The following is an 18096-nucleotide window of genomic DNA, read 5'->3' as shown; positions in this document are numbered from 1 at the left end:
TAGTTTATCAACCTCTGATATAGATTATGCTGATAAATCACTATAAACTTAATGAAATGGATATTCTTAAGAAAGTTGACCCTTTCTAACAATGATTGTTAATATTTGTCAAATGTTTACTACAGGTCAAATATGGTTCCAGGTGTTTTGGATGTATTACTTTATCCTCATAGACACCCTATTCGTAGGCACTGCATCAGCCCTATTTTAGGAATGGGGAAACCAAACACAGGGAGGTTAAGTAACTTCCTCAAGGTCACAGAGCTAGTAAAGAACAGAGCTAGGGTTCAAATCCAGGCAGTTCAGCACCAGAGCCTGTGCACTGAACCCTCGATTCTTGGTTGGAGGCATGGACTTGCACAGCTTTTGGGGGCAGCAGAGAAAGCAGATGGCAGGAGCTGAGTAAACCTTAGAAGCTTCTGGAATAAATAGGTTTCAGAACCATTCACCTTGAAGCTAAGGAGGCGTGGATACCTGCCACCTGTGTTTTATGAAGAATGGCCAGGCTGGAAACCTGTGATGGCTTTCCTTCATGCCACTACAATAGAAGATATGGGTGAGACTGCCGAGGCATCTTGATTTGAGAAAAGCACTTGATTGGATCTCATTAAATTTTAATCATAAACTGAATTCAAAATAAATTGAAAACTTGTTGACAGAGCACAAACAAAGGGTGATGATAAATGGTGATGCATCTAGAGAGGGGATATTTTCCAGGGGACGCCTCTGAGGCAAGGACGGATGGGATTTAATGAAGGTGTTATGTCCCTGGAAGAAGACAAATAGCAGAGCAAGAAGCAGAGGAAGGGCAGGAGTGAGCAGCCTGAGTAATTAATAAACCACATTACTAGCTCCTAAATGATCAAGTCTTGCTGTTACCAACTGCTTGAATTTTTTTAAAAAGCATTCTTTGGGTCAACCATAGGGTTGAAGGGCCCTAGACACACACAGGACGAATATTTTGGGGGAATGTTTTAATAAATATATAAATTTACAGCTAGGAAGAGCCTCAGATCCAATTTGGATCAGATCTTTGCAATCACAGATTCTCAAGGTCTTACTTCATTTTCCAGGGAGTAATTTTTTTTTTTTTATAAGTGTCTGAAAGTTCTGGATTAAAACAACAACAACAAAACTTTAAACTCATTAACATTCTTCATTTACTACCCAAATGAGTGCAAACTTTCCCAACGTCAGTTGGCTTAGTGGAAGTTGGTTGTGAGTGAACTTGTGTGGCTCAGGTTCAAATTCCAGTGAGTAAATATTTCCAAGTTTCCTTGCAGAATTTCCCAGACAGAGAAGTTCTTCCACTTGGTTTGCCAGAGGACTGGAAGCAGTGGTGAGCCCTGGAGATGAGGGAACGTTTACTGGCCCTTGTTCGTGTCCTGCACAGTACAGCTCACAGCAGGCTGAAGGCAGTGCAGCGTGACCCGGCCTGATTAGCAGTTCGCTCTGGAACTCCTCTGAGCTGCTCAACTGGCTGACGGGGCTAATGGGAATGGACTGACTCCAGCGTGCTGGAAGCTGGTAAAAACCGTTTAGAGAACAACCTCAAACCAGCCCATGGGTTCTTTTGTTTGTTTGTTCCAGATAAGGTTTCTCTAAACACACATTTGTGATTCTTAATTCAGTCCAGATCCCAGAGTGAAGGAGAAGAAGGGGCAGAAAGGAAAAAGTCCAGAGAGGGAGAAGAAGGGATGGAAAGAAAAGGAAAATGGAAGAGAAGCCAGAAGAGTGGGAAACTTGGAAGGAAAAGTTAAAAAAATGTGTCCTTTATCTGTGGAGGACAGAGGCTCACTTAAATTGTGATTTTGATGTGTTGCTGGGTAATTCAAGGGGCAGCTGAAAGGGGAGGGAGAGAATGAGTGCAGGTAAAAGGCAAGAGTGTTGGAGGGGAGCTGCTGAGCTCGGAAGAGTCTGGGCCAACAGCACAGAGGAGGAAGGGCAGTGGGAGAGAGACCTGGGAACCCCGCCTGGGAGAGAAAGAAGGGAAAACACTGGAACCTTAGTGCAGGAAACAGTGCAGGGAAGGGCCAAGTTCCCATCACCACTGAAGGAGCTGCCCAGACCTCAGCCAGCCTGGGTCTTCAGGGTGAAGGAAGCGGGTCATGCGGGGTGGGGCTCCCATCAGTCCCAACTTGATCTCAGCTGCCTTATCAGGAAATCACTCCAGACTGGCACAGCTTCACAGGTCACAAGGGGGAGGAAAGCTTACCTTCCTCCCTCAGCCAGTTTATAGCTTCAAGTCTCCAGAAAGTTCTGTGTGTATACACACACAAACACACTTGCATACACATATGCACAGCTTAACTCTCAGGCATCAACACACATGTGGGTGAGTAGGAGGCCTGCTGGGCAAGAGACGCAAAGAATGTCGAATGTCTGAGGGAGAAGGACAGCCTGGGCTTCATGAACTAAAAATACCTCGGTGACAATGCGCTAGAAGAAACACAAGAGGCCCAGGGGGGAGCTGCTTGACTCTAATCCTCAGATGCTTTCTCACGGGAGGACTGCAGGGTTGTTTTGATAAGGAAATATGATCAAACATTAGGGGTCATTTCTTTGGATCTGAAAGGAATTTAAAGTTTAATATGCCTCATCTGTGTGCTCTTTTTTTCCCATGCAGCAGTTGCCTGCAATTCATATGTGTTTTGAAAGGCTAATCGAAAATTGTCTGTCATGGAAAAATGATTCAAATTCAAGATATTTCCAAGATTTCAACTCTTCAAAACATAGATTTAATTGAGGCAAACTACCCGCATAGCCAATCTTTCGGAGTGCCTGCAACTATGATTCTGAATTTCTGCAGCTATGACTGCCTTCTCCTTATTTTCAGAGCATTTGAAAGTCACTCGCTCCTTAATTTTGAGCAGCAGGCTTAAATATTTTCCATCTTTGAACCCTCCCAAAGTGAGTATCCCTGAGTTAACAGTCTTCTCCCCAACACGCCCAGACTTCATGCTTAGTCAGCCCACTCCAAGCACCGAGCAGAGCAGGGGCCGCTCCATCACAAATGACACAAGATGAAGAATGTCTGTGGGTGGTCTTTCTGGGTCAAAGCTTGGCTGGCAGCAAACTACAATTGGCTTGATTTCAGATAATGGTGCATGTTATTTGAAAATAAAAATCAGTAACGCATCACAGGTGAAACATCTTGAAATTCCTGTCCTCTCATCCCAGGATGAGAGAGAGAGCCATCTGAAAGCATGATGAGGACCATACCAGGGCCTTCATATTCCACAGAAACAGCTGAGCAATATCAAAAGCCCCGAGTCAGCCCATCCCACTCAACCAGGGCCCCTGTGAACTGTACTGAGGGAGAGAATTAGCTCAAAAGAAACAATTTTTTTTTTTTTTTTAAACAAAGTAGTGGTTTGGAAAAGGTTAAGAATTCAGGGTGTCCACCATCTAATAATGTGTCCGCTCCTAGTCATCACCCTTACATGGTATCAGGATGTGCTTCATAGCTTCCTTTCACCTCCCATTAAAGGCCCCACACAAAGCGACTGGTCTAGCCAAGAAGTCATTTCCAGCTCCAGCTAAGTCAGTAACACAGCCTTCTGGAGCCAGGCTTGTGTGCCAGCTCTCTGGCGCTGCCTGGACTCTGTGGGCAAGAGAACAGGCCATTTCTTCCTGGGTAACCCAAATGGGACATAAACTAATTCAAGAAACCCCCTGTGTTCTCCTATTTAACTAGAGTCAAAAATAATACCTAAATTCCAGGCAGCTCTCCCACAGAGCCCAGTACCTTCCCCTAACCCCCCAGCCTTTCAACCAGACTAAGGCTTCACCTCTTATAGATGAGTGAAACCAATCAGAGAAGTTTCTGTGGAAGAAACCTGAGCGCCCCCGAGGTGTTTGATTGTATTCTGAGTGCTAGAGGGTAAAGAAGGATTAAGTCCTTTTCCTCCAGGGACTATCTAGTAGGAGAGGCAAGATTAATATAGTTGAATCATCAGTAAACAAAACACATATCTTCTAAGACCGCCCACTACGGCTACCCCTCTGGGATTCTCATCACCCTCGCCTTATTTTCTTAGAAGTGAATTTCAACATAATCTTAGCTCACCACCCCCACCCACATTTTATTGATGAAGAAATCCAGGCCCAAGGAAAAAAAAAGTAAATTGCCTAAGTCACAGAGTTGCAATGGCAACCCACTCCAGTACTCTTGCCTGGAAAATCCCAGGGACGGGGGAGCCTGGTGGGCTGCCGTCTATGGGGTCGCACAGAGCCTGAAGCGACTTAGCGGCAGCAGCAGCATAGAGTCAGCAAGCAGAGAAGGGAGAATCTGAAACCAAGTTTCAGGTCCTCTGTTTCATTATTTATTTTCCTGTTCATTTAAAAATATCCCCCTTACTAAAAGACCATCTTGAACTTGACAGTCACAAGACGCTTGATAAGCTTCTACGATCAAATAATAGCACTTCTCTCCTTGTTCTTTCCTAAAGGCTCGGGCAGGCTGTCTGTGCTAGCAAATGCCTGGGTGGTGTGGGAGGGTGGAGGGCTGGGGCAGCGGGGCTGGCAGAGCCACAGCCAGCACGGAATAGGGCTGGACTTCCTGGCTCAAGAACAGGGTGTTGGGTTTTTTTTCCCTGAGTGAAAGAGGGATCAAGAAAACATGGGAGTTCTCCTTCCACCTCTGCCACTGACGCATCCCAGGGCTGGAAGCCAAAGTCTTCATTTTTGACTTCCCCAGGGGGGTGAGGGAGGGGGCGGGGTGGGGTCGCTTGTCTTCTTCATCAAAACTTGTCGGGACACTAAGTCCTCAAACACGGGGCGGGGGGGGTGGGGTGTGTGTGTGTCTATTTCCCAAAGAGTTAATCTTCGCTCTCCCGTCTGAAACACTAAACCACCGGCCCTGTCTCACAGCCGACACGAAGCTGTCGTGTTCTCAGCCGGAGCTGTCTCTCCGTACACGAGCCAACAAATGAAAGGTGGGAGAGGCAGGCGGAGGAAAGCCAGACGGCGCGTTCGGTAAAGGAGAAAACAGTGTTTTGGAAAATGGATCCGAAGTTAAGAAGTAAGGTCAGTCAGGTGACACCTGAACCACTTACCTTAGAGCCGCCAAGGACAGACAGACCGGCCACGGGTGGTCAGGCTCTCTCCTTCTCGGGGCCACTCTGCCTTGGGTCGCTCCGGCCTCCCTGCACCCTCTCCCGGCCCAGGTAAGCCGTGGAGCAGGCTCCGAAGCAGGAAGTGGAAGCTGTATGCAAATTTCTACCGAGGCTAGGAAGCCTCTGCTCAAAAATCTCCCTGTGGGCAGTGAATCAACAGCCGCTGAGAAGTCACTTTACTTCTTAAAACAGAAACCTTCATTCACTAGAAAAGGCCACTAGCCAATTAGGCTGCATTTATTTCCCCCATCACCCAGCTAAGTAACTGCTGAGGAATGTCCCCTGAACCTCAGGGTTGTCGAAGCACCCAGGCCTGAGACGGTGCCCGGGGAGGGGTGGTAAGATGGGTTATTCATTAGCAGCTCCAGAGCAGGAAACTGGGGTGGGGCAGATCGTGGGGAGGAGTATGGAGCGAAACTTCTTACTGTCTCTAACTGCATTTACTGCTCTTAATCACAAAGGGAGGACTCACTGCCCATCCCCCACCCCCACCCCAATACACACATTCCTTACCCCATCCACAGGCATGAAAAAGTGACCATTTTTAAGAAAAACACACATACAGTCTTCCTCTGGCTGCATTTTTCATGTCCTCAAGTTTATTTCTTCATCTTTCCTTCTCCTTGTTTAATCTGTGCCTGCAGAATTTACTGTCAAAGGAGACACTAGGAACAGGATGACCAGGACAGCAGACTGTAATGGGAGCTGTGGTGGCCAGGGTGTGAACCCAGTTACCCATTGGCCAGCTGGCTGTGGGCAGGGGTACTGTGCTCCTGCTGCTCTGCCTGCCGATTGAGTCCTGAGGGTCAGCCCACTACCCTGGTCATCTCATTTTTGCCAGTAGATATGACAGATAAATACACGTATGTGTATCTGCACACATTTACTCACTGTTGTTTCTGACACTCATCACTGTGCCCAGAACATAGTAGGCAAGCATGCCATAACTGCCAAATGACCGAAAAAGGACAGAAATGTCTGGGAGAATGCATATCAAACTAGTAAGTAGTGATCACCTCCAGGGAAGAGGGTTGAGGGAATGGGTGAGAATGGAAGGCTTTTATCCTATTCATTGCATAAAATGTGTATACCATACATATATTAGGGGCTTCCCTGGTGGCTCAGTGGTAAAAAAAGTGGTTTAAAAAAAAAAAGTGGTAAAAAAGCTGAGATGAAGGAGACGCTAGAGTTGCAGTTTCAATCCTTGGGTGGGGAAGAGCCCCTGGAGGAGAAAATAGCAATCTACTCCAGTATTCTTGCCTGGAAAATTCCATGGACAGAGGAGCCTGGTGGGCTACAGTCCATGGAGTTGCAAAGAGTTGGACATGACTGAGCACACAAACACCCACATACCTATATTGGATTCCTTTCCCCACAAATGTGTGGTACTTCATTCATTAAAAAAAAAGATTTAAAAATTGCACTTATTACCTTGGCCTTGAGTTTTCTGCCTCAAAATTATTATTATAATAGGCTTTTTTAGTTTAGGGGAAAATAGTGCTTTTATGTATGGAGCTGTTGGTACCAGGATACTTTGAAAAAGCTATCACTATTAGGAGATGAGAATAGAAAAGAGTGACAAAAGGAGGAAAAAAAAAAAGGGAGAGCAAAGAAAGGGTGGGGTGAAGACAGTTTTCATTTCTTTTAGATGCCCTTAAATGGATTGGGAAAAGCCCAGAAGTTGCTCCTGTCAACTACTGCCTTTGGAATACAGCCCATCAGGAAGAACAAGAGGAATCTTTTTTTCTAGTTCTCCCACCAACTGTTTCCCCAGATGTGAGCCTAAGGGCCCTGCGGGGAGATACCAAGTACTGCAGTGCTGCTCATAATTGCTGGTAGCTGTGCCTTCCTCTGGCTCAGTTCATCCTGAGCAGAACAGCAGCTCTTGAGGAAGGAGTTAATGGTTCATACTTAGGAGCCCTTGCTGGGGCCCCACTGAAAAGCAGCCTGAGGATGTAAACTGTTCAGAGAGGAGGTCCTGAACACTAGAAACTTCTGTCTGAACATGCCTGTGGCGGTTAGTCAAATATGGATGACAGGGGAAACATCAGGGAGTGCCTGAGAAATGAACACCTCCAGCCCCCCAGGAGACCCTGCTGGTGTTCTAAGGCTGATACACACAGCCCTTTGGCTGCCCCCACAGAAGAGGAACTCGTCACCCAGGAACTACCATACAGTACTTTGTTAGTGTATTTAATCCTCCAAAAAGTCTTGGAGATGAATTTACTCCTGTCATTCCCACTTTACCTTTAAGAAATCTGGAGCTCGAGACAGAGAGTCACTTCTAAGGTCACACAGCTAGTCTGTGGAGAAGAATTCCAGAACTGTCTCACTTCCAATAGATGGATATTACCTCCCCTTCCTTGGTCACCCTGCTGAAGTCTGCCCATCCTGTGTGTTTGGGTGGAGCACGCAGAACTTGCTTTCTTTACACAACTCTTGACAATTTAAGAGAGGGGGGATAAATGTGTAAGTAATAAAAGGATGGATCTGAAACTGCAGTTACCGCGGTGCTGTGTTTATGTGATGCCGGCTGCTGTACTCACAGTAGGCAGAGTACTCAGGAGGCAGACCAGCCTTCTTGTTCTGGTCCAGGAGGCAGGATAAGTGTTTGCCAGGTTCTAGAGTTGCTCAGTATTCTTGCATAATTAGATAAAGGCCAGCTCTTCCCACCTTTGTAAGCAAAACCATTTGGACCTAATGCTCTGGACTCGCTATACTATGGTTTTAACCCATGAAAAGAGAGGCAAAGAGGAAAAGATTCATTCCTTGGACAAACCTTGATTTTCCATTTTTAAACGCTATGATTTTAAGTGCTGAAAAGGCAGAGTGAAACTATGACACACCATGAGGAAGAGAAGAAAACTCCTGTCCTTCATTCCCAGAGGAAGGTCCTCACTCACAGAGTCCCCAGCACTGGTGACTCTCCCCACAACTCAGTTCCTGGACCGAGGCAAGAAGAGAAGAGATGCCCTGGCTCCCAGTGCCTGGTCCTGCCTGCCCTTCTGGCTTACTCTAGCCCCACAATCTTTAGTGAGTACTTGCCTCAGGCACACAAACTGAAAGATTTTCAGGTTCTTGTGTCTTTTTCAGGAGCGAAAAACTATGGAAATACAGGTAGTTCCAAATAAACTAGCCACCAGACATGGCTGTAGAGTCACTGGTTACTTCTTCTCCACTGCTGTGGTGGGATGCTTCTAGTTCAGAGGGGCTGCCAGAGGCAGGCAGAAGCCAGAACTCTTCACTGCTTTCTTCCCCGACCCCCACTGAGCCCCTGGACCCTGCCCCACCAGTCCAGGGGGCCCTTCTTCTCAGAGAGTTGCCCTCTACAACCGCTTCAGATTCTGTCAGCTGATTCAGTCGGAACCTCACAAATCCAGCATAGAGGTCCTGCTGGTAACACAGACTCTCATGAGGAAAGGATTATCTCTCACTCCTTTTCTTTCTAAGAGGTTCCTTGAGGACTTCCCTGGTGGTCCAGTGGTTAAGACTCTGTGCTTCCAGTGCAGGGTATGCTGGTTTGATCCCTGGTCAGGGAACTAAGATCCCACATGCTGTGTGGCAAAAAAATAAAAAAGAGGTTCCTTGAGCCCTGTGTAGATTTGTTCATCTCCTTCTTCTATGAAGGGTATAAGATTTTGTCAGCCTACAAAAGCTCTGTCATTCCATTTCCCCACTGCAATGGTATGAATTCACCTTACATTTACATCCTTAAAAGGGAACACTTTAAAGTTCTGGAAAACGGAGAAGGCAATGGCAAGCCACTCCAGTACTCTTGCCTAGAAAATCCCATGGATGGAGGAGCCTGGTAGGCTGCAGTCCATGGGGTCGCTAAGAGTCGGACATGACTGAGTGACTTCACTTTCACTTTTCACTTTCACACATTGGAGAAGGAAATGGCAACCCACTCCAGTGTTCTTGCCTGGAGAATCCCAGGGACGGGGGAGCCTGGTGGGCTTCCGTCTATGGGGTCACACAGAGTCGGACACGACTGAAGAGAATTAGCAACAGCAGCAGCAGCAGTGACTATAACATCCAGCTGAAGACTAGCAGGGGGGTACCCTTTCTGCCTCCTTCTGATGTCTATGTCAGTAGCTTTCTCTATCTCCTTTATACTTTAATAAAACTTTATTACGCAAAAAAAAAAAAAAAGTTCTGGAAAAGCCAAAGATTATCTACTTCAAGGTAACTTTCCTCGAAGTGGTCACCTGGACCCAAAGTTGCTGCCAGCATCTCTTGCTCAAAAGTGATTAAGTCCTGACAAACTAGGCTCTTCAATGTGACCAACACAATAATAACAGCTAACCTCAGATAGCACTTAAATGTTCTAAGAAATCTGTGTGCATTTATGGACTCAGTGTTCACAATACCCCTATGAGGTAGGTACTAGAAGGTTAGTTACCGTTTATTATTTACAGTGTGCCAAGTGATTTTCACTATCTGTCTAACAAAATGAAGAGATTTACTCACCAGAATTCCAGACAACTGCTTTCCAAGAGAGAGAAGTAGATAGAAACCAGACTCTGCTTCCTGTGGAGGCTGGACACAGCAGGGCAAGTCAGATGAGGGAGGGATGTTTGGAAAGGGATGATAAGGAAGTAGCATGAGGTCCATGGAGGAGGTGGAGGAGACTCAGTGTGGTGATGAGAGAGCAGGAGGGATGTGCCAACCTTCAAGGAAGTCCGTAATTAATAACCCTACATTATTCTCCAAGTCTTCTCTAGTTGGATGTACTCAACTGTTTGACTTTTGAACATGTATATGGGGAGTTTATTCGGGTTCTATTTAAAAAACAGGATGGTTAGGGAAGAAGAACTAATTTAACATTTCTACAAAGGAGACAGATGGCCAACAGGCACAGGAAAATATACTCAGAATCACTAATCATTAGAAAAATGCAAATCAAAACCACATTGAAGTATCACCTTACACTGGTCAGAATGACCATCATCAAAAGTCTACAAATAATAATGCTTGAGAAGGTGTGGAGAAAAAGGAACCCTCCTACACTGTTAGTAGGAATATAAATTGGTACAGTCACTATGGAGAACAGTATCAGTTCAGTTCAGTCACTCAGTCGTGTCCGACTCTTTGCGACCCCATGAATCACAGCACACCAGGCTTCCCTATCTATCACCAACTCCCGGAGTTCACTCAAATTCATGTCCATCAAGTCAGTGATGCCATCCAGCCATCTCATTCTCTGTCGTCCCCGTCTCCTCCCGCCCCCAATCCCTCCCAGCATCAGAGTCTTTTCCAGTGAGTCAACTCATCGCATGAGGTGGCCAAAGTATTGGAGTTTCAGCTTTAGCATCAGTCCTTCCAATGAACACCCAGGACTGATCTCCTTTAGAATGGACTGGTTGGATCTCCTTGCAGTCCAAGGGACTCTCAAGAGTCTTCTCCAGCACCACAGTTCAAAAGCATCAATTCTTCGGCGCTCAGCTTTCTTCACAGTCCAACTCTCACATCCATACATTACCACTGGAAAAACCATAGCCTTGACTAGATGGACCTTGGTTGGCAAAGTGATGTCTCTGCTTTTTAATATGCTATCTAGGTTGGTCATAACTTTCCTTCCAAGGAGTAAGAGTCTTTTAATTTCATGGCTGTAATCAGCATCTGCAGTGATTCTGGAGCCCCTAAAAATAAAGTCTGACACTGTTTCCACTGTTTCTCCATCAATTTGCCATGAAGTGATGGGACCAGATGCCATGATCTTCATTTTCTGAATGTTGAGCTTCAAGCCAACCTTTTCACTCTCCTCTTTCACGTTCATCAAGAGGCTTTTGAGTTCCTCTTCACTTTCTGCCATAAGGGTAGTGCATCTGCATAACTGAGGTTATTGATATTTCTCCCAGCAATCTTGATTCCAGCTTGTGCTTCTTCCAGCCCAGCGTTCCTCATGATGTACTCTGCATATAAGTTAAATAAGCAGGGTGACAATATACAACCATGACGTACTCCTTTCCCTATTTGGAACCAGTCTGTTGTTCCATGTCGAGTTCTAACTGTTGCTTCCTGACCTGCATACAGGTTTCTCAAGAGGCAGGTCAGGTGGTCTGTTAGTCCCATCTCTTTCAGAATTTTCCACAGTTTATTGTGATCTACACAGTCAAAGGCTTTGGCATAGTCAATGAAGCAGAAATAGATGTTTTTCTGGAACTCTCTTGCTTTTTCCATGATCCAGTGGATGTTGGCAATTTGATCTCTGATGCCTCTGCCTTTTCTAAAACCTGCTTGAACATCTGGAAGTTCATGGTTCACGTATTGCTGAAGCCTGGCTTGGAGAATTTTGAGCATGACTTTACTAGCATGTGAGATAAGTGCAATTGTGCGGTAGTTTGAACATTCTTTGGCATTGCCTTTCTTTGGGATTGGAATGAAGACTGACCTTTTCCAGGCCTGTGGCCACTGCTGAGTTTTCCAAATTTGCTGGCATATTGAGTGCAGCACTTTCACAACATCATCTTTTAGGATTTGAAATAGCTCAACTGGAATTCCATCACCTCCACTAGCTTTGTTTGTAATGATGCTTTCTAAGGCCCACTTGACTTCACATTCCAAGATGACTGGCTCTAGGTGAGTGATCACACCATCGTGATTTTCTTGGTTGTGAAGATCTTTTTATAGATGTTCCTTAAAAAGCTAAAAATAGAACTACCATATGATCCAGCAATCCCACTGCTGGGCATATATCTGGAAAAGATGAAAACTAATTTGAAAAGATACATGCCCTCCAATGTTCATAGCATCACTGTTTACAGTAAGACATGGATGCAACCTACGTGTGCATCAACAGAAGAATGAATAAAGAAGTTGTGGTACATCTATGTGATAGCATATTACTCAGCCATAGAAAAGAATGAAACAACACCACTTGTAACAATATGGATGGATCTAGAAATGATCATACTAAGTGAAGTGAGACAGAAAGACAAGTTTATGATATCACTTATATGTGGAATCTAAAATATGATATGAAAGAACTTATTCAAAAGTATCTTATACAAAAGATACTTATTCTTTTGTATCATAAACAGAAATAGCCCCACAGACATGTGAACACACCGTTACCAAAAGGGGAAGCTTGGAGGGAAAAACTGCGAGCATGGTATTAACAGATGCATGTACCATATATAAAATAGATAAACAACAAGGACTTACCATATAGCACTGGGAACTATATTGAATATTTTGTAATAAACTGTAATGGAAAAGAATAGAAAAAAGAACAGAAAAATAGAAATCACTTTGCTGACACCTGAAACGAACACAATATTGTAAATCAAGCATATCTCAACAAAGGTCTGTCTAGTCAAGGCTGTGGTTTTTCCAGTGGTCATGTATGGATGGGAGAGTTGGACTGTGAAGAAAGCTGAGTGCCGAAGAATTGATGCTTTTGAACTGTGGTGCTGGAGAAGACTCTTGAGAGTCCCTTGGACTGCAAGGAGATCCAACCAGTTCATTCTAAAGGAGATCAGTCCTGGGTGTTCATTGGAGGGACTGATGCTAAAGCTGAAACTGCAATACTTTGGCCACCTCATGTGAAGAGTTGACTCACTGGAAAAGACTCTGATGCTGGGAAAGGTTGGGGGCGGGAGGAGAAGGGGATGACAGAGAGTGAGATGGCTGTATGGCATCACCGACTCGATGGACATGAGTTTGAGTGAACTCCGGGAATTGGTGATGGACAGGGAGGCCTGGTGTGCTGTGATTCATGAGGTCGCAAAGAGTCGGACACGACTGAGTGACTGAACTGAACTGAACTTAAAAAATTAGGATGGTTACTATAAAAAAAGAGAAAGTAACAAGTTTCAGGGAGAATATACATAAATTGGAATCTATGGGCACTGTAGGCAGGAATTTGATATTGTGCAGCCTGTGAGAAAAATTGTATGGCAATTTCTCACAAACTTAAAAATAGAATTACTATATGACCCAATAATTCCATTTCTGGGTATACACCCAGAAGAAGTGAGGGTCTCAAAGAGATCCTCAAGATAAGAATGCAGAGTCTGAAAGAGCAATGTGTACACCATGTTCATAGCAGCATTATACACTACAGCCAAGGTAAAAGCAACCCAAGTGTCCATCAATGGACGACTAGATAAACACAGTATGGCATACACCTACAATGTGATACTAATCAACCTTAGAAAAGGAAGGAAACTCTGATGTGTACTACAGCATGGATGAACCTGGAGGACATTTTGCTCAGTGAAATGAGCCAGTCATATAGGGACAATACCATTTGATTCCACTTGGCTGAGGTACCTAGAGTGATCAAATTCACAGAGACAGAAGTTAAAATGGTGGTTATCAAGGGCTGAGACGAGGGAAGAATGCAGAGTTATTGTTTAACGGTACAGAGTTTCAGTTTTGCAAGATGAAAAGAGTTCTGCAAATAAATAGCGATGCCGGTTACGCAATGACATGAATGTACTTAATGCCACTGAACCGTGCACTTAAAAATGGTTAAGATGGTAAGTTTCATGTTATGTTATTTCATCACAATTAAACTAAGTTCAGTTCAGTCGCTCAGTCGTGTCCGACTTTCTGTGACCCCATGAATCACAGCACGCCAGGCCTCCCTGTCCATCACCAACTCCCGGAGTTCACTCAAACTCATGTCCATCGAGTCGGTGATGCCATCCAGCCATCTCATTCTCTGTCGTCCCCGTCTCCTCCCGTCCCCAATCCCTCCCAGCATCAGAGTCTTTTCCAGTGAGTCAACTCATCGCATGAGGTAGCCAAAGTATTGGAGTTTCAGTTTTAGCATCAGTCCTTCCAATGAACACCCAGGATTGATCTCTTCTAGAATGGACTGGTTGGATCTCCTTGCAGTCCAAGGGACTCTCAAGAGTCTTCTCCAACACCACAGTTCAAAAGCATCAATTCTTCGGCGATCAGCTTTCTTCACAGTCCAACTCTCACATCCATACATGACCACGGGAAAAACCATAGCCTTGACTAGACGGACCTTGGTTGGCAAAGTGATGTCTCTGCTTTTTAATATGCTATCTAGGTTGGTCATAATTTTCCTTCCAAGGAGTAAGCATCTTATAATTTCCTGGCTGCAATCAGCATCTGCAGTGATTTTGGAGCCCCCAAAATAAAGTCTGACACTGCTTCCACTGTTTCCCCATCTATTTCCCATGAAGTGATGGGAACAGATGCCATAATCTTTGTTTTCTGAATGTTGAGCTTCAAGCCAACCTTTTCACTCTCCTCTTTCACTTTCATCAAGAGGCTTTTGAGTTCCTCTTCACTTTCTGCCATAAGGGTAGTGTCATCTGCATATCTGAGGTTATTGATATTTCTCCCAGCAATCTTAATTCCAGCTTGTGTTTCTTCCAGCCCAGCGTTCCTCATGATGTACTCTGCATATAAGTTAAATAAGCAGGGTGACAATACACAACCTTGACGCACTCCTTTTCCTATTTGGAACCAGTCTGTTGTTCCATGTCCAGTTCTAACTGTTGCTTCCTGACCTGCCTACTGGTTTCTCAAGAGGAAGGTCAGGTGGTCTGGTAGTCCCATCTCTTTCAGAATTTTCCACAGTTTATTGTGATCCACACAGTCAAAAGCTTTGGCATAGTCAATGAAGCAGAAATAGATGTTTTTCTGGAACTCTCTTGCTTTCTCCATGATCCAGCAGATGTTGGCAATTTGATCTCTGATGCCTCTGCCTTTTCTAAAACCTGCTTGAACATCTGGAAGTTCACGGTTCACATATTGTTGAAGCCTGGCTTGGAGAATTTTGAGCATGACTTTACTAGCGTGTGAGATGAGTGCAATTGTGCGGTAGTTTGAGCATTCTTTGGCATTGCCTTTCTTTGGGATTGGAATGAAGACTGACCTCTTCCAGTCCTGTGGCCACTGCTGAGTTTTCCAAATTTGCTGGCATATTGAGTGCAGCACTTTCACAGCATCATCTTTCAAGATTTGAAATAGCTCAACTGGAATTCCGTCACCTCCACTAGCTTTGTTCGTAGTGATGCTCTCTAAGGCCCACTTGACTTCACATTCCAAGATGTCTGGCTCCAGGTGAGTGATCATGCCATCGTGATTATCTTGGTTGTGAAGATCTTTTTTGTACAGTTCTTTGTATTCTTGCCACCTCTTCTTAATATCTTCTGCTTCTGTTAGGTCCATACCATTTCTGTCCTTTATCGAGCCTGTCTTTGCATGAAATGTTCCCTTGATATCTCTAATTTTCCTGAAGAGATCTCTTGTTTTTCCTATTCTGTTGTTTTCCTCTATTTCTTTGCATTGATCACTGAGGAAGGCTTTCTTATCTCTCCTTGCTATTCTTTGAAACTCTGCATTCAGATGCTTATATGTTTCCTTTTCTCCTTTGCTTTTCGCTTCTCTTCTTTTCACAGCTATTTGTAAGGCCTCCTCAGACAGCCATTTTGCTTTTTTGCATTTCTTTTCCATGGTCCCCCCTATCTCCTGTACAATGTCACAAACCTCTGTCCATATATCATCAGGCACTCTATCTATCAGATCTAGTCCCTTAAATCTATTTCTTACTTCCACTGTATAATCATAAGGGATTTGATTTAGGTCATATCTGAATGGTCTAGTGGTTTGCCCTACTTTCTTCCATTTAAGTCTGAATTTGGCAATAAGGAGTTCATGATCTGAGCCACAGTCAGCTCCTGGTCTTGTTTTTGCTATCTGTATAGAGCTTCTCCATCTTTGGCTGCAAAGAATATAATCAATCTGATTTCGGTGTTGACCATCTGGTGATGTCCATGTGTAGAGTCTTCTCTTGTGTTGTTGGAAGAGGGTGTTTGCTATGACCAGTACATTCTCTTGGCAAAACTCTATTAGCCTTTGCCCTGCTTCATTTCATGCTCCAAGGCCAAATTTGCCTGTTACTCCAGGTGTTTCTTGACTTCCTACTTTGGCATTCCAGTCCCCTATAATGAAAAGGACATGTTTTTTGGGTGTTAGTTCTAAAAGGTCTTGTAGGTCTTCATAGAACTGTTCAACTTCGGCTTCTTCAGCATTACTGGTTGGGGCATAGACTTGGATTACTGTAATACTGAATGGTTTGCCTTGGAAATGAACAGAAAAGTAACCCCCAAAGCAGGTGGGCATGGTGGGTTTTATTTCCCTTATTTTACAGGTGAGAAAATTAGGATGCATGAAGTCAGGCAGCATGTGAGGGCTCCGCGGCTGGGTTTCAAACCGGCGCCAACTCCCTGAGAGGGCCCCATCTCTTCTCCGTGCCGTGCTGTCCAGGACCCCCTGGGGCAGGTGCATGCTAAAGCTACAGACTCATGCCCTTTACCCTCTCTAGATTGCCCTTCCTTCGTCAACACTGCTTTTTCTAGCATACTTTTTCTTTCATTTGCCTTTCCCTCATAAAAAGGTGCTCTCAGGAAAAAAAAAAACCTGATCACTCATTTATACCTCAGTTACACGGTGTGAATTTAAATTATTGTGCTACCTCTCTGAGGGGTGCTTGCATGTTAAGCCTCATCACTCTCTACGAAATGAAAGGCTTTGTTCCATGTTAAAGGAATTTCAGGCATCAGGGAGCAAGCAGGAAGAAACTGGAGGGTGGCGGTGGCAGGTAGGCGCACTGCAACCCGGAGAAATGCACTAAACGGTGGAAACTGTAGGCGCCAAGTTAGAAGGCAGGTGTATTTTATGGACAGACTGATCTTTCAAGGCTCCACAAAGATGTGAGGTGTGGATGCAAGGGTGATAAGTGGGCGGTTCTCATTAAGCTTTTCCCATCCAGCTGCCTGACCTCCAGACTCTAAGCTTTTGTTTATCACCAGATCTGGGCACACCTTAGAAAAAAGAATCTAGAGGGTCGATTTCCTCAGGATGCTGTCTCCCTGGCAGTTCTCACTGCCTCTTCTCTCCTGTTGCATGGTGAAATTCCAGTCTAAAGCAACTGGGTGTGGTCGCTGGACGTCTCTGCCTGAAGATCTGAGCAATCATTCCTTCATTGTCAAGCATGCCCCGCAGGTCTGTGCTCACTGACTTGGTGTATTGTGCAGGACGTAAGGCAGCCCATGGGGATGTAAATTCCTGTTTTCTGGACACTCACAGACTAAGCCTGAGCATTCTCGGGAGTGGAAAAAGACATTACACCAGCAGCATTGGGATAAGAGCCTGGGCTGCAAGTCTGGCTGTGGACTGGTCCCTCAACCACTTCCTCCCAGCTATGTGACCTCAGGGAGGTTCCTAACTTCTTTGCACCTCGGTTTCTTAATCTGGATAATGGGATAAGATATCTCTTTCATCGGTGATCAAGGGAACAAATGCACTGATTCTGGCTGCTGATTTTGTGTAAAGAAAACATCTCCTTTCCTCCTGGGGCATGAACACAGAGCTCAGTGGATAGGGACCAGGGCTGATTTTGCCTTCTCAGCCATGCATCACCTGCCTTCTGAGATTATTATGAAGATTAGATAAAGTGACCTCTGTGCAGTGTCTGGCATTGTGCTCAATAAATATTAGCTACTGTTATAATAATAAATATTAAATAATGTGTCACTCAATTAGTATACCAGGAGTCAGTGATCAGTCAATACTGGAAAAGAAAAAACTCAACAAAATAGTAAATAATATTAAAAATGCATATGGAGCAATAAGGCATTCTTATGCTAAGAATTAAATAAGTGTGTACTGTATGTTAGAGAATTCACTGCAAATCAGAGAATCCAACTGCAGGTGAGGATCCAGTTGAGCAAAAACCAAAGGTCAAACCACATACTTCTTGTGGGCTTTTGCCAGCTCTGTTCTGGGCTCTGTTTTGGGGACAGACTGACCACTGCACCTCTCGGGCCACATGAAAGCTTACGTATTGTACAGGCAGACTTGTCCTCACTCGGTCAGCTTGTTGCTTTGATGCCTGCAGCTTCCAGGCAGGAGAAAAATTATGTATTCTTTTAATTTAAAATATCTTCCCTTTCAGCTTTTCCTGGCTGGCAGGTTGCATATAGAAGCA

At 44.7% G+C, this 18096-nt stretch overlaps 1 protein-coding gene across 1 annotated transcript in view; it reads right to left on the bottom strand.

The window, feature by feature from the left end:
- Nucleotides 1-5303, bottom strand: part of TRAF3IP2 (TRAF3 interacting protein 2) — a 47104-nt gene extending 41801 nt beyond the window's left edge. Inside the window, exon 1 of the mRNA XM_055432865.2 lies at nt 5058-5303. The gene's annotated coding sequence lies outside the window, so the exon portion shown is untranslated. The remainder of the gene's footprint in view (nt 1-5057) is intronic.
- Nucleotides 5304-18096: the final 12793 nt, after the last annotated feature.

This window comes from Moschus berezovskii, chromosome 10, assembly GCF_049115385.1.
Source record: "Moschus berezovskii isolate FMDL1 chromosome 10, NW_MosBer_1.0, whole genome shotgun sequence".
Lineage (NCBI taxonomy): Eukaryota > Metazoa > Chordata > Mammalia > Artiodactyla > Moschidae > Moschus > Moschus berezovskii.
This window is presented reverse-complemented; position numbering and strand designations above follow the sequence as displayed.